We start from the raw sequence: 12521 nt of genomic DNA on the forward strand, positions 1-12521 counted from the left end.
CAGAGAGCGACGCAACATAATATTTGTGGTGCACACATCGCCATCACCACTATCTGGAGGCTGGATGTGCCAGCTGCCCTTTTGTTGGCAGACATGGATAGGGCATTTGATTCCCTCAGCTGGACGTACCTCTTTGCCTTGCTTGATCGGCTAAACATGAGTCTGCGCTTTCTGTCCTATCTAAAGCTGCTATATACGGATCTTACGGCGTCAGTTCGCATCACTGGTTCTGCCTCTTTCACCTTCCCTATTGGGCGGGGTACCCAACAGGATTGCCCACTATCGCCATTCCTGTTCGCCGTAGCTATGGAACTTCTGGCGGCCTGGGTCCAGATGGATGCGCAGGTGATAGGATTTGAATGTGCTCAGGGATTATCAGATCGCATCGCCCAATACGCCGATGATGTTTTATTTTTTTGACGGATGTTAACAGAACAGGACCGAGACTTCTTCGCATCATGCATAATTTTGGGGAGTCGTCGGGTTTGTTTATGAACCCCTGCAAATCCACTTTGTGGACCCTTGGGACACAGGTGAATCTGGGTGCGTGGGCATTGACAGGGCAGGTCACTGCGATGGGGTTAAAGTACCTGGGAGTTTTCCTATCGGACTCCCCGATTGTGTAGCGGCTGCCATTAAAGAATCACTTACTGACAAATCAGATTATGCAGGGTATATCCTTGATCCACCATCATCAATGCCTCTTTTTAAAGCAATTAGACTTGAATGATGATGTCATTACCATCCACAAAGTCATCTAGTGTAGACAATATTCACTTGCCAGACATTTTGACGTAGGCATCTAACAAATCAAAAATCACAGTCAGTTGACTAAGGTCATATATTCCCTCTTTCAAAGATACCCAATTTTACTTCCATTTCGAGAAACTGGAATGATACTTAGTTGACAACTTGTATATGGGGCACTACACAACTGGTTCTAATTTAATAAGCTCACTCAGTATCCTATTACTAGGGTTACCAGGTGGATTATTGTCACTGTGATACCACCTTTCCAGTCCTGCCCCCTCCATTTACAAATCAGTTTATACAGTAATTTTATTCTCATTTGTGTCATTGAACTCAAACAGAATTACAACTTCTGATTTGTTCAATAAAATCCTAAGAGTAAAATAAGTGACTGATGAAATGGGGCCAATTGGTAACCCCATATCTGGCATTTGATGCATTCCCGCGACTTTGGGCCCGATTCCGATCTAGTTCGGAAAGCATTGTGACGAATTGGTTCCAGAATGCTTTCCGGACGACTCGGATCGGAGGAGTGTGACTGAGCAAGTACGATGCATCCGGATGGTTCCGGATACGATTCGGTCCGGCTCCCATTGACTTCAATGGGAGCCTGTGTTCCGAACGCAAACACAGGCTCCCATTTAAAAAAGGGCTGGTTGGGGGAAAGCATGGACCCTGTGGTGGGCATCCCATGGTGCCTGCAACACTGTGCATGGGTGGGAAGAGGGGACCCATGGGTACCCCCACAGGCCAGATTCAAAGGGCACGGGGTGAAGGGTAGCCTACTATGGGCCCCCAAAGACTGATTCCGGAAGCTGATGCGTTCTAGTCAAACCCAATCGAAGACGGTCCAAATCGTTCATTGTGCTCGCTCGTTCGGAAACCAAGTCCATAGAGCTGCACAAATCGTATCCGAAACGCTAGTCCTGTCCGAGTGCCTTCCGGAACCTATTCAGTCAGAGCTAATGATTTCAAGGCATCATACTTGGTCGTTCACAACAGTGACTTATTTGGTAAGAAACAAGAGCTCCGGATCGGATTCCAAAAACCCGAATCCGATTCGGAGCCCTTCTGAACGACATTCGAGTTGGGCCCTTTGTGAGTTAGAGCAAGCACTTGGATTTAGAACCGCAAGCACCTTTAAGCAACCATCAAAAGGATCTGATCCTCTGTATCATTAGCCACCTCTTCTGATAAATCTAAAGGGGCAGGAGTATTTTGTGGAGCTAGAGAGAACTCAACAAAGTTCCTTCCATGTTGTTGTGTCTTGGTGCAATGGTAATTCCATACCAGGTCTGTGAAATTAACTTTGAAACATTGCCTTCAAAGACTATTGGGATCTTTTAGACCTCTGAGTTTGTGCTTTTCAGGTACAATGTGAATTTAAGCCAGTTTGGCTCTAACTTGCATAAGGAGATGGATGGCAATTTTGTTCCCTCCTTGCTTCCAGATCAACCTGGTGGTAAATGCCTGTTAAAATCTGTGCTAGGCCTACTAATATATAATTTCTTCTATTTAGCCAGCAGCCGTATAAGTAGGGAAATTTCTTTGTTGTTTGCATGACCGCCATCCAAATAGTTGATACTGCTTGACATTTAGACTTCAGCCAGGTAAATAGCCACGTCTCTTTGCAATTCGCACAGCCACTGGCTAATGTCTACTACTTTTTACTTCTTCCTATTTTTTGGTCCTTCTTTCATGTTCACACCAGTGACATTTTACGTGGGAGCCATTGTTGATTCCTGCTCTAGAGAATCTGGTCCTCTTTTCATTTCTTCTTAATTTTTGGTCCTTTTTTTATGTCAACGCCAGGTCAGGTGTACTCAATCATCCAATCAAATGGGGTATATATACAGGAAGTAAAGGCACTTTAAAATGCCGTCTTTCGTGGAAGGAGCATAGAACCCCCGTGTCCCGCCGCCGGAATCTCTGAGCCCTGTTGATATCTATTGGGTAAGTGTTCGCTAAAATCCCTATGCGGTAATTTTACTCTGATCACTTGTTTAGTTAACTGATAATCTCCAAAGTAAACAGTGGGTAACAGAATTCTCTCTCTCCTTTCCCCCCCCTGTTTGTTCATTTTACAGACAGGGAGTTATTTTAAACCACTTTGAAATCCATCGCTCCTTGAGCACAAGTAAAAAGGTAACTATCAGTCCTTCTTCTTTAAGAGACAGTAAGTCTATGAAGTCGCCATGCATTGACTGTTCTCCAAAAATTGATGCCAGAATTCTTTCCATCCATTCTATAGGCAATCTCGCCATTTGTCATCTCCACATCAGGAGGACTATATCTTTTGGGATCCACAAAAATATTCATTATCGTGGCCATAAATTTTAACTCCGGCAGGCGGGTCTAACTGAAATCCCACTCCTCACTTAAGGTACCTTCATCCTCGAAAATGAAAATGTTTTCAAAAAACTACTAATGTATCCTCACTAACTGTCTAGTTAATATAAAATATCAAAAATAGAAAAGATTCAATAAACTAAAAGAACTCATAATTTCTTCTAGGAAATATAGAAATTCAAAAATCAACAATCAAGACAAACAAATTACATCGTGTGACTATGGAATATCTATCTGCAAACCTTAACTAAAATAGGTAAAACACTAGCTTGGTCCTTTCATTAAATATGGGCTGGTTAGAAAATCATAGACTACACTAAAACAACAATCAATGTTCATGAAATGTCTATGTTTTTTAGGGTCTAGAATATCTTCGTCACCTAACCAAAGAAAAGAAAGTCATTATACAGATAATCCAGATTGAGAACATCAAATAGCATTAATATACTCCGTGTTTTTTAAGTAAGTGATATGAATGTATTGTATACCATTGTTTAAGTCCCGCGTTGATAGCACGCTGCGAATTGCCACCATTTAGAATATTTCGTATTTTCCATCACTAATATCAATCATTTGATTCCTCGCATTTGCCATCCTATGTAAGAACCCTGCTTCCTCACCACCAAAACTTGGGAATAATCTATTTAGTATAAAGGTATCCACTCCTTCTCCCTTTTTTGGCCATTATCTCATATAAGAATATATGAGTTAAAAGGATTCACTCCATTTTTCTATTTTTCTTGATGATCATTAAGGCAAGGAAAAGAAATCCGTCAAAGTATTATTGTAATATTAATAAGCTTGGTCACAATAGAATGGAAAGTCTGAGACTATTAGCCTAACATTGGTTTGTTTTAATTTTCTCTGTGTAACATAATATAAATTGATGCATTATTGGACATAATATTTTTTGTTTTATGGAATTTTCCCATTTCAGATACTATCGTGGCTGCTCCAGAAGAAGGCGCTGGTTCGCCGAAACGCGCGTAGAGATTATTTTAGCCACACCTTTCTCTCTTAAAAATTGTGTTCATTTTATATAACCTTCATTTGTTGGATTATTTGTCCTTCTCTCTTAAAGTGTTGCTGTGTATTGTTGATTTATTATGTCGCATACAATTTGTGAATATGTATTATTATTTTAATGTGTTTTTTAAAAGAATTTATGAATAAAATTGAACTACCCCTTTTTTACAAACAACCTATGTTTTAGCTCAGTTCATTTCGACCACTTATTACGTTCTGTTGCCTAGATTGATACATATCAAATTATTTGCTTTTCCCTGGTCTAGGAACTTCATTTCCATGTACTCAGGGGGTCCTTGATAAATATTTACATAATGTCTACTACTGAACAAGCGCACAGGTAAATAGTGAAATGTCTTTGTTATTTGCATGGCTGCTGGTCAGATAGTAAGTAATCTCTACTATTGATCTTGTGGCAGAGCACAACTCAGTAGCAACGCACTATGTATCCAGCAACGAAAAGCATTAATACTTCTAATACAGCGATTCCATCTGCTGATGCTTATAGAGGCTCTATGGATAAAAAACGCTTGTCACAGCTGAAAGAACATAGTGTAAATAGACAAGTGAAGTGAGAATTCAGACATTGCTAATTTGCCTTTTCCAGGAAAACCTAATACACTGAAGGCAACGGTGCAGAGGAATGCAGCGGAAGTGCAGATCCCCATGAACTTCATGGTCCGAGTGGGCCGCACCGGTGTCGTGCTCCTGATCTTCAGTCTCTCAGTCCCGACCATCGTGCGCTGCTACTCCAAGAAAGGACAGCGGTCAAGCAGCGGTGCACTACAGCAGGCCAACATTTTGCACACATGAAAAAGTGTGCGTTGGACCAGCAGCTGGTTCACGGCTGAGGGGACCCTAGCCTGTCTGCTGTCCGATGATTCTTTTGCTAAAAACAGGATTAGAGAGTGGGGAAAGATAGCTGGACTTTTGCTAAATTTGGTGTTGTATTTGCAGGTATTTCTGACAATTTCCACACCTTTGCAGCACAGAATGTTATAGGATCCAGAAATGTACCTGAACCTTTACCTAATTCTTTGTACATTGCTTCAATGTACCTTGGTAGTAGACGTACATACACTAGATATTTCAAATGATTGCATTTCGTTCTAAGAGTTTAGTGGAAGTGATAGACCATCACCTCAATCTTCTGTTCAGAGTCATTCCTTGGACTGTTAAAAGAAGCATGTATGTGACCAAATATTACAAAACACTCTATCACAGCTACTGCAGGGAAACTGCAAGGAATGTTAAGTTTTACTTTATCCTACCCTCACCTGAGATTTTCTTCAAGGCATAAAACCCTGGTATGGAGTTGCAGGATATGGTCTTTTCTGTGTCATCGTGAAACAAACCCTTAGTTCTTCCCAGAAACAGGACTCAAAACAATTGCTGTCTACACAGCTTCCCAGCAAAACAGACTTCTTCCTTCCTTCCAGTAGAGGGGAAACTATAAAGCAAATCCTCATTAAGACTTCTGTGGATCTTAGTGACTTTAAGAAAATGTGTGAAGTCATTATGTCTTCAACAGAGACATATGTAAGGGGGCACAATGGACTGTGAGTTCAAAGTGAACAATATATTCTGGTGTGTGAATATGGGATTTCTCCAGAAAGGGTTCTACTCCAGTACTGGTTCGCCTATGGCTCAGAGAGGGGAAATTTTGTCCTGGTGGCAAGGCATGCTACTTGTGACCCCTAGTGCTTTGCTTTCATGTTTGTTCAAATTACCAATGGCCATTGTTTGTTAATAAACTCTATTTATTATGACTAACATTTGTTTTATGTTCTTTCTCATTGTTCAAGAGGACCATGATCTACAGTGCGGTGTGTGGACTCCAGTGATATTGACACCATCAGTGGCCCTGTTTTATTAACATATTGGTCCCTGGATGTATGTCAGTAATCTTGTTTCAAACAAACATTGGTCCATAGACTCCAATGGATGTCCCTATTTCACGTAAACATTGCTTCACCGTTTCTCTTGATGTTCAGATTTAAGTGGCCACTGAGCTATAGGTAACTACTGCTGGTAGTTTAATGTAAACATTGGTCCCTTAGTTACTCAAGATGTTCCTTTTTTAGAATAAGGAGCATCTAGTCCAAGGCACTGGTGGAGAAGTGCTCACACCTAGAAGAATGAAACAATTATCAAAGTCCTTTGGCACATGCATCACTCAAAGAGTGGGTCACACAGATCCATAACAGGATCTACCTGGTCGCTTCTGGTATCGGTCATCTCTAAAGCGATGCCTGGCTGGCTGCTATCCAGCATGGCTCACCCTGGAATCAGTATGAAACACAAGAAAACACTAGTCGATCAAGGTGACTCTGGTCAGTGAGAATTCCAGAACCGTAGAGGGTACCATGTTTCCAAAAGTGTTTTAAAACCATACTAATAATGGGGATGTGCTATAAAAATGCACTTAAATAACATTACAAACTGGAATAATTGGTGGGTCCATTAGAAGAGTCAATACTGTTTGAACACCTGTGGGAAAGTGCTCCTTTCTATGTGGTCAGGCAATTTGTTTTTGGACTGATGCTGCTGGTTTTTGACTGTGCACTGGGACACTGCGGTAAAGGATTCAGGTACATGTGCTCTGACCCTCAACATGGTTAACATGGCTAACTCCTGATTAGCCTTCTTATAAAGCCATAGTATATGGTGCAGAAACATCTATGGCATAGAAAGGTAAATGCCACATGTGGACTGTGGAACTTATTGTGCCACCCACTAGTGTGATAACAAAAACATGGGAAACATCCTTAACAACGACGTTTTTATAATGACTTACCTGAACAACGAATCCTGAACCACGACTTTCCTGAACCACGAGTCCCTCCTCTCCTCTCGGCTCCTTCAGACCTGACACCATCTTCGCCCCCTTCATCCTGCCAGCTACCTAATGCGTGGCACATATCTGCCAAGACATTTCCTATGAATCACCCCATGAACTTTGGGCTTCGGGGTCATGTCGTGGCTATGTGTGGTCACAGGCATCGGGGAATAAGCTGTGCATGTATTGTACACTATCTTAAGATGGCCGAAATGTGCCGTAATATGCCTTGAGGCGAATTTGTGGTTTGTAAGTCTCATCGGACGGAAAGAGGAGTTTATGTCAGTCGGTACAGTACATTGTTCAAGTTGATTTGGTGCAAATCAATGTGTGCCTTGTTGTCAGAAACGTCAACCCTTCTAAAACGTATGTATTAAAAAGATATAGCGCTGCTGCACTTTATCAGCTGAGGATCAAACACTATTTCTTTGTGGTTGTGTATATGAATACTTTTTGTTTCGAATTGACAGCAGGGGAGAATAGCAAAACAAAATAATGAAATTTGTCTTTGTGACCAGTATCTTTGGTTTGTGAAACAACACTAAAACATGTAAATAGATATAAATATTATATATGTACACACAATTGTTCCAATGTATTTACGTAAAAGGGAACTAACAATTTTAAACAAGCAGTTTCCTGTTTATTCTTCGAATCACTGCTTTTTGTGGATGTGTAATGATGCTTTTTATTTTTTATTTAATTCTGTTAAAAGTGGGTGTTATGCTGTATACACATACAGCCTTCTCTTTAGCGCATAGATTTGGGTAGATAGCTCAAGAAGTTAGTTCTGGGTATGTTGCCTCACAAATAGAAGTATTGTTATTACAATAGTGCCACCTATTGGCCAGTCACAAGGTAGGTTTTTTCGTGGTTAAGGAACTCGTAAAAAAAGCAGTGGATTGCAATTGCACGTTGTTTAGCCTTCGTGGTTAATGAATTTGTGGTTTAGGCAGTAGTTGTTAAAGCATATATCCCAAAAACATAGCATCAGGCTTACTATTTTAGCCTGACCTGCATGAAAGGGAAAAAGCCTCCTTTTAAATATTGATAAGTCACCTCCTTGTAGGCCTGGTACCCCACAAGGAACGGTGCATAGTATTTAAAAATAGTACATGTAAAAATGTAATGTTACCATGCTGCTACAGTTACAAGCCCAAAAGCTATTTTCAATGTGGGGTTCTTGGCAGTCCTATGAGAAAACTATAGTTCAGATGAATATAATATTTCTGCTATCTCTGCTTTGGGTCCAGCTACATAAATTACAAAAAACTACTCTTTTTAATACTTATTAACAATTAAATTCAACTTTTAGGAAGTTTCCTTTGACCTGCCTGAAGCTCATGGTGGCTAACATACATTAGTTCTCCAGTAGCCCACAAGCATCTGCTTGACCATAATGAGGAGCGAAAACTGCTCGCAGAGCAGGGACAGTGTCCTTGGTGTCGGAGGGTGTTTTCTTCCGCTGGGTTAAAGACCAGTTAGGGGTGGGCAAAGGAACCTTATTAACTTCAAACAAGAAAAGGAAAATTCAGGTGACACCTGGAGATTACCAGCCCCTACACAGGTTGGCACCACACCCAGTCAGGAGCCCTACCCAGAACCAGCTTTGAGTGAGCACAGAGGAGGGAACTGCCCATAACAATGGCCACAGCTCTGGGTGTGCATACAGGCTGTACAAGGAAGGAAGTGTTTCCCTAGATTGAATTTTAGTATTAAGGAGCAATGTTGCATTGTTAACAATAGGGTAAACGGGAATTGCTGCAAACGTTGATAGGGCTGCCCTGGAAACTTTTCTGAATGGCCCGGTAGGAGCTAGGGGCCAGATGTAGGAGCCTTAATACCGGTTGGAAACGGCCGATTTCGGCCGTTTCCGACCAGTATTTGGCTTTTGAGATGTAGGGGACATCTGATTTACAGAATCGGTAAATATACCAATTCGGTAAATATACAGAATCAGTAAAATACCGAATCGGTAAATTTACCGATTCTGTAAATAAATATGTATGTGACACTTCACAGAGTGCCACAGGCCCTTTAGGAGTCGGTATTTACCACCCAATCCTATTGGGTGGTAAAATACCGAATTCAGGTGTGCATGCACATCTGTGCATGCACACCTGTGCCATGTGACACACAGACATGCCCTTAGAGCATGTATGTGTGCCACATGTCACACAAGCCTGTACTTGGGTTGCTAGAGGGTGTCAAAGTGACACCCCCTGCACCCTTGCAGGATTCGGTATTTACCAATTCGGTAAATACCGAATCAGTATTTCCAGTTGATTCCTATGGGCTTCAAGGCCCATAGGAATCAACGGGCAATACCGGTTCGGTATTTACCGAATCGGTAAATTGTGTTTTAAAAATTACCTACATCTGCCTCCTTCTAATTTACCGATTCATAAATACCGAATCGGTAAAATTCGGTATTTATGAATCGGTAAATTAGATTTACCTACATCTAGCTCTAGGAGTCACCAAGTCCTTTAGTTAGTGCCAGGTCTAAATGTGGTAACCCAAGGCACCTTCCTCAGAAAACTTTCAAGACCTGTGAAAGAACAGAGAACTGCACCTGGTGTTTGAGACATGTGAGGAGAACTGAAGGAATCGACTCAGGACAAAGATGTGCACTCCAAGACTCAGTTTGCTGACATCCTGTGTGGCTGCAGGGACACAACAACCAGCAAGAGGCCTTTTTACTGAAGTGACCAGCTGACCAGTAGCAACTGGACTTTGACAGGACACTGCTGGTGGGCTCTGCTCAAGTGAGTCTTAACCCCCCGAGTTCTGTGCTGAGGTTGTGGGACTCTTGACTGTGCTTAAATGAACTTCTTCTAACACCTTTGGAAACTTGGGATTTTGAAAAATTTTGGACTTCCAGACCTCCGGAGAACCGGGACCAACCACCTGAGCCAATCCGCCCAAAGTGCAACATTGCTGGGCTAAAGAAAAAGGAGCCTATTTAAGAGTGGGGTTATGTTATGTTATGTTATGTTATTTATACTTTTGTATAGCGCAACGGTTACTCAAAAAGAGTGTCCCGGCGCTTTGGGTAAGGAGAACTAATTCACAATAACATAACACATTAAAAGCAACAGAAAACACATAAGACAGAAGAGGGGACTGCTAACAGGACTATTGAGAGATTGCGTCAAGCCTGTACCACGCAACGTGATGCATGCGCGACACAAGACTAAAATGCGATTTATGAAGCCATGCATGGCTACCTTCATGGCCTTGAGTGGCTTCATAAATGCAGAGTATGGCAGATCACTGCCTGTGCCAGGGAGGCATTCCAAGGGTGTTGTGAGGGTGTTCCCACACAACATCCATTGATTTTGACACATTCCAAGATTTACCAAAAGTGGTACACCTGGGAATGCACAAAAATGCACGCCTTCCCAGGTGAGACATAACGAGGAGAAATATCTTTTTTTGTCCTCATTACTTTTTCTTGTGGAAAATACCTCGGGGATTTTTTTTGTGCAGGAAGGTACCCCTTCCGCCACCAAAACAACTCTCCTTACAACACAGCAAACCTAACAACATACTGCAAGGGTGCCTGAGTTGGCACTATGCAGACAAAATGGCGCTATCACAGGGACCAAGGCAGGAATGAGCTATGTTTTTTAAATATGCCCCCATTTGGAGATTCTCCCAGCAGCAACTCCATTTCTGCTGGCCCTCGGTGAGAAGGCATTAGCCTCATTGAACTCTCCTCTGATAAAGTCTGCAACCTTGTCCCTCTAGGGAATTCTTAGTCCCGATACAGAGGTTATGAGTGGACTTCTATGGGTGCAAAATTTGAATTTTACCATTTGGAGCTTTAACCCCTGCACCAACGGCATCAGGGGAACCGCATCCAACAGCTGTCTGGCATTGTAGAATCATTCTAGGATGCAGCCTGCAGCTTGATTTAGACTTCCATTTCAGAGACTAAGTCCCAAAGTAAAATCTCTAATTGGGAAGAACCTGGTTGGTGTATCTGACCTAAGCTCCATCACGGTCGGCTTGAAATTGTGCCTAGTTCTGGTTTACCACAACCATTGACTATAATTGGAGCTTTACTTTTCTTGGTTTTTTTGCACTTAAATATGTAAAAATTGATATCTCCAGCTCCCCTGGTTGAGTTTTTGTTGTTTTGCTGTAATTTTGCTTGTCAAGTGTTTCTCTATTTCTGTAAATTAAAGTGTGCTTTGTTATTGATTCCATAACTGCTTTGGTACTTCTAAATGCTTTCTTAATTGTCTTTAAGTTAAACTGGTCATCTATGTACCATAGCTACCAGGGGATGAGCTCAGGTTTAAATTACTGAAACCTTTGAGTGGACCTTACACATTTGTGAATTTATTACTTGTGTGAACTCTCACTACTCAAAACTAAATACTTACTTTTCTACAGAATATAATCATAAAATGCAAGGTGGGTGGTAATACCTAATTGATGTTGACAATTGTACACTGATCAAGAGTTTATGAATCTGTGGGCCTAATTACGATGTTGGTGAGTCCAACGTCGACGACTCGTGGGTGGCGGACCCACCAACATCAGCCCCTGCTGTCCGCCCACTGCATTACGATACGGCAGGCAGAGGCATCTGGTGGAGGGACCTTTAGCTGCGCTTCCAACGGACTCAGGGAGCCTGTCAGAGCGGTGGAGGGTCAGTAATCCCTACAACGAGGGCAGTGACAGCTCAGGCACCACCGTAGAGATTTCAATGTCTCTTTACGCCTGCCCTTTAATGGCAGTTCACCCGTCATGAACAGGCAGGCTGAAAGTGACTTTGAGGGCCCATAGCAGAGCCCCCTTCTCCCCTGGCCCTTCGCTATGGGGCTTGGGGGGCACCTATGATGCCCCCCTAAACATCCCGTCACCATGTGGCAGGCTATGCATGGTGCCTACCACATAGTGCAGAGATGTTTTTAATGTGTTTATTTTCTATTGCAGGCTGCAGCACACGCTGCAATGGAAAATATACAGATTGCGACAGCTGTGAAGGCGGTTGCATCATAATCAGGGCAGCATGACCACCAACTTCTTGTCGGGCGGTCCTGCTTTCGCCATGCTGCTGGTCGGACGAGAGTCCAAGCAGCATCGTAATCAGGCCCTAAGTTCTTGGATGAGTTACTGAAAACATCTTTAAAATTTGACACCTGTAGGCCTCAAAACTTCAAAAATATACTTTATTCGAATATGAATTAAACTCAGGAAAGTGCAGTGCCAAACAATTAAGCACATACAATAACAATGTAAATGTTAAAAACAAATACATAAAAAGCATCCAATGATTAAAGAAAAAGAATTGGGGGGAAAAGCACCCCTCAACAAAAGCACAAAATCCAGATCTAAAAGCAAACGGCAGATCAATAAAGTGTTCATTGTGCGACAGGCTCTAACAACTGCTCTTAAAAAGGCACCCAAATGAATTATTTCCTCCTCATTCACCAGATTAAAAAGCATATTCAATGCATCCCTCAAATTTTTAATACATAATTTCCTTAAAAAGGGAATCAGAAAATGCTTTGAATACATAGTATAACAAGCATTTACAATG

At 41.9% G+C, this 12521-nt stretch overlaps 1 long non-coding RNA gene across 1 annotated transcript; it reads left to right on the top strand.

The window, feature by feature from the left end:
* The first annotated feature begins 2651 nt into the window (after positions 1 to 2651).
* Positions 2652 to 4406, top strand: LOC147717831 (uncharacterized). The gene is made up of 3 exons (XR_015295823.1): positions 2652 to 3133; positions 3265 to 3561; positions 4037 to 4406. It is a non-coding gene; the product is annotated as an uncharacterized LOC147717831 (long non-coding RNA).
* Positions 4407 to 12521: the final 8115 nt, after the last annotated feature.

The sequence above is a fragment of the Lissotriton vulgaris genome, chromosome 5, assembly GCF_964263255.1.
Source record: "Lissotriton vulgaris chromosome 5, aLisVul1.2, whole genome shotgun sequence".
In the NCBI taxonomy this organism is placed as follows: Eukaryota; Metazoa; Chordata; class Amphibia; order Caudata; family Salamandridae; genus Lissotriton; species Lissotriton vulgaris.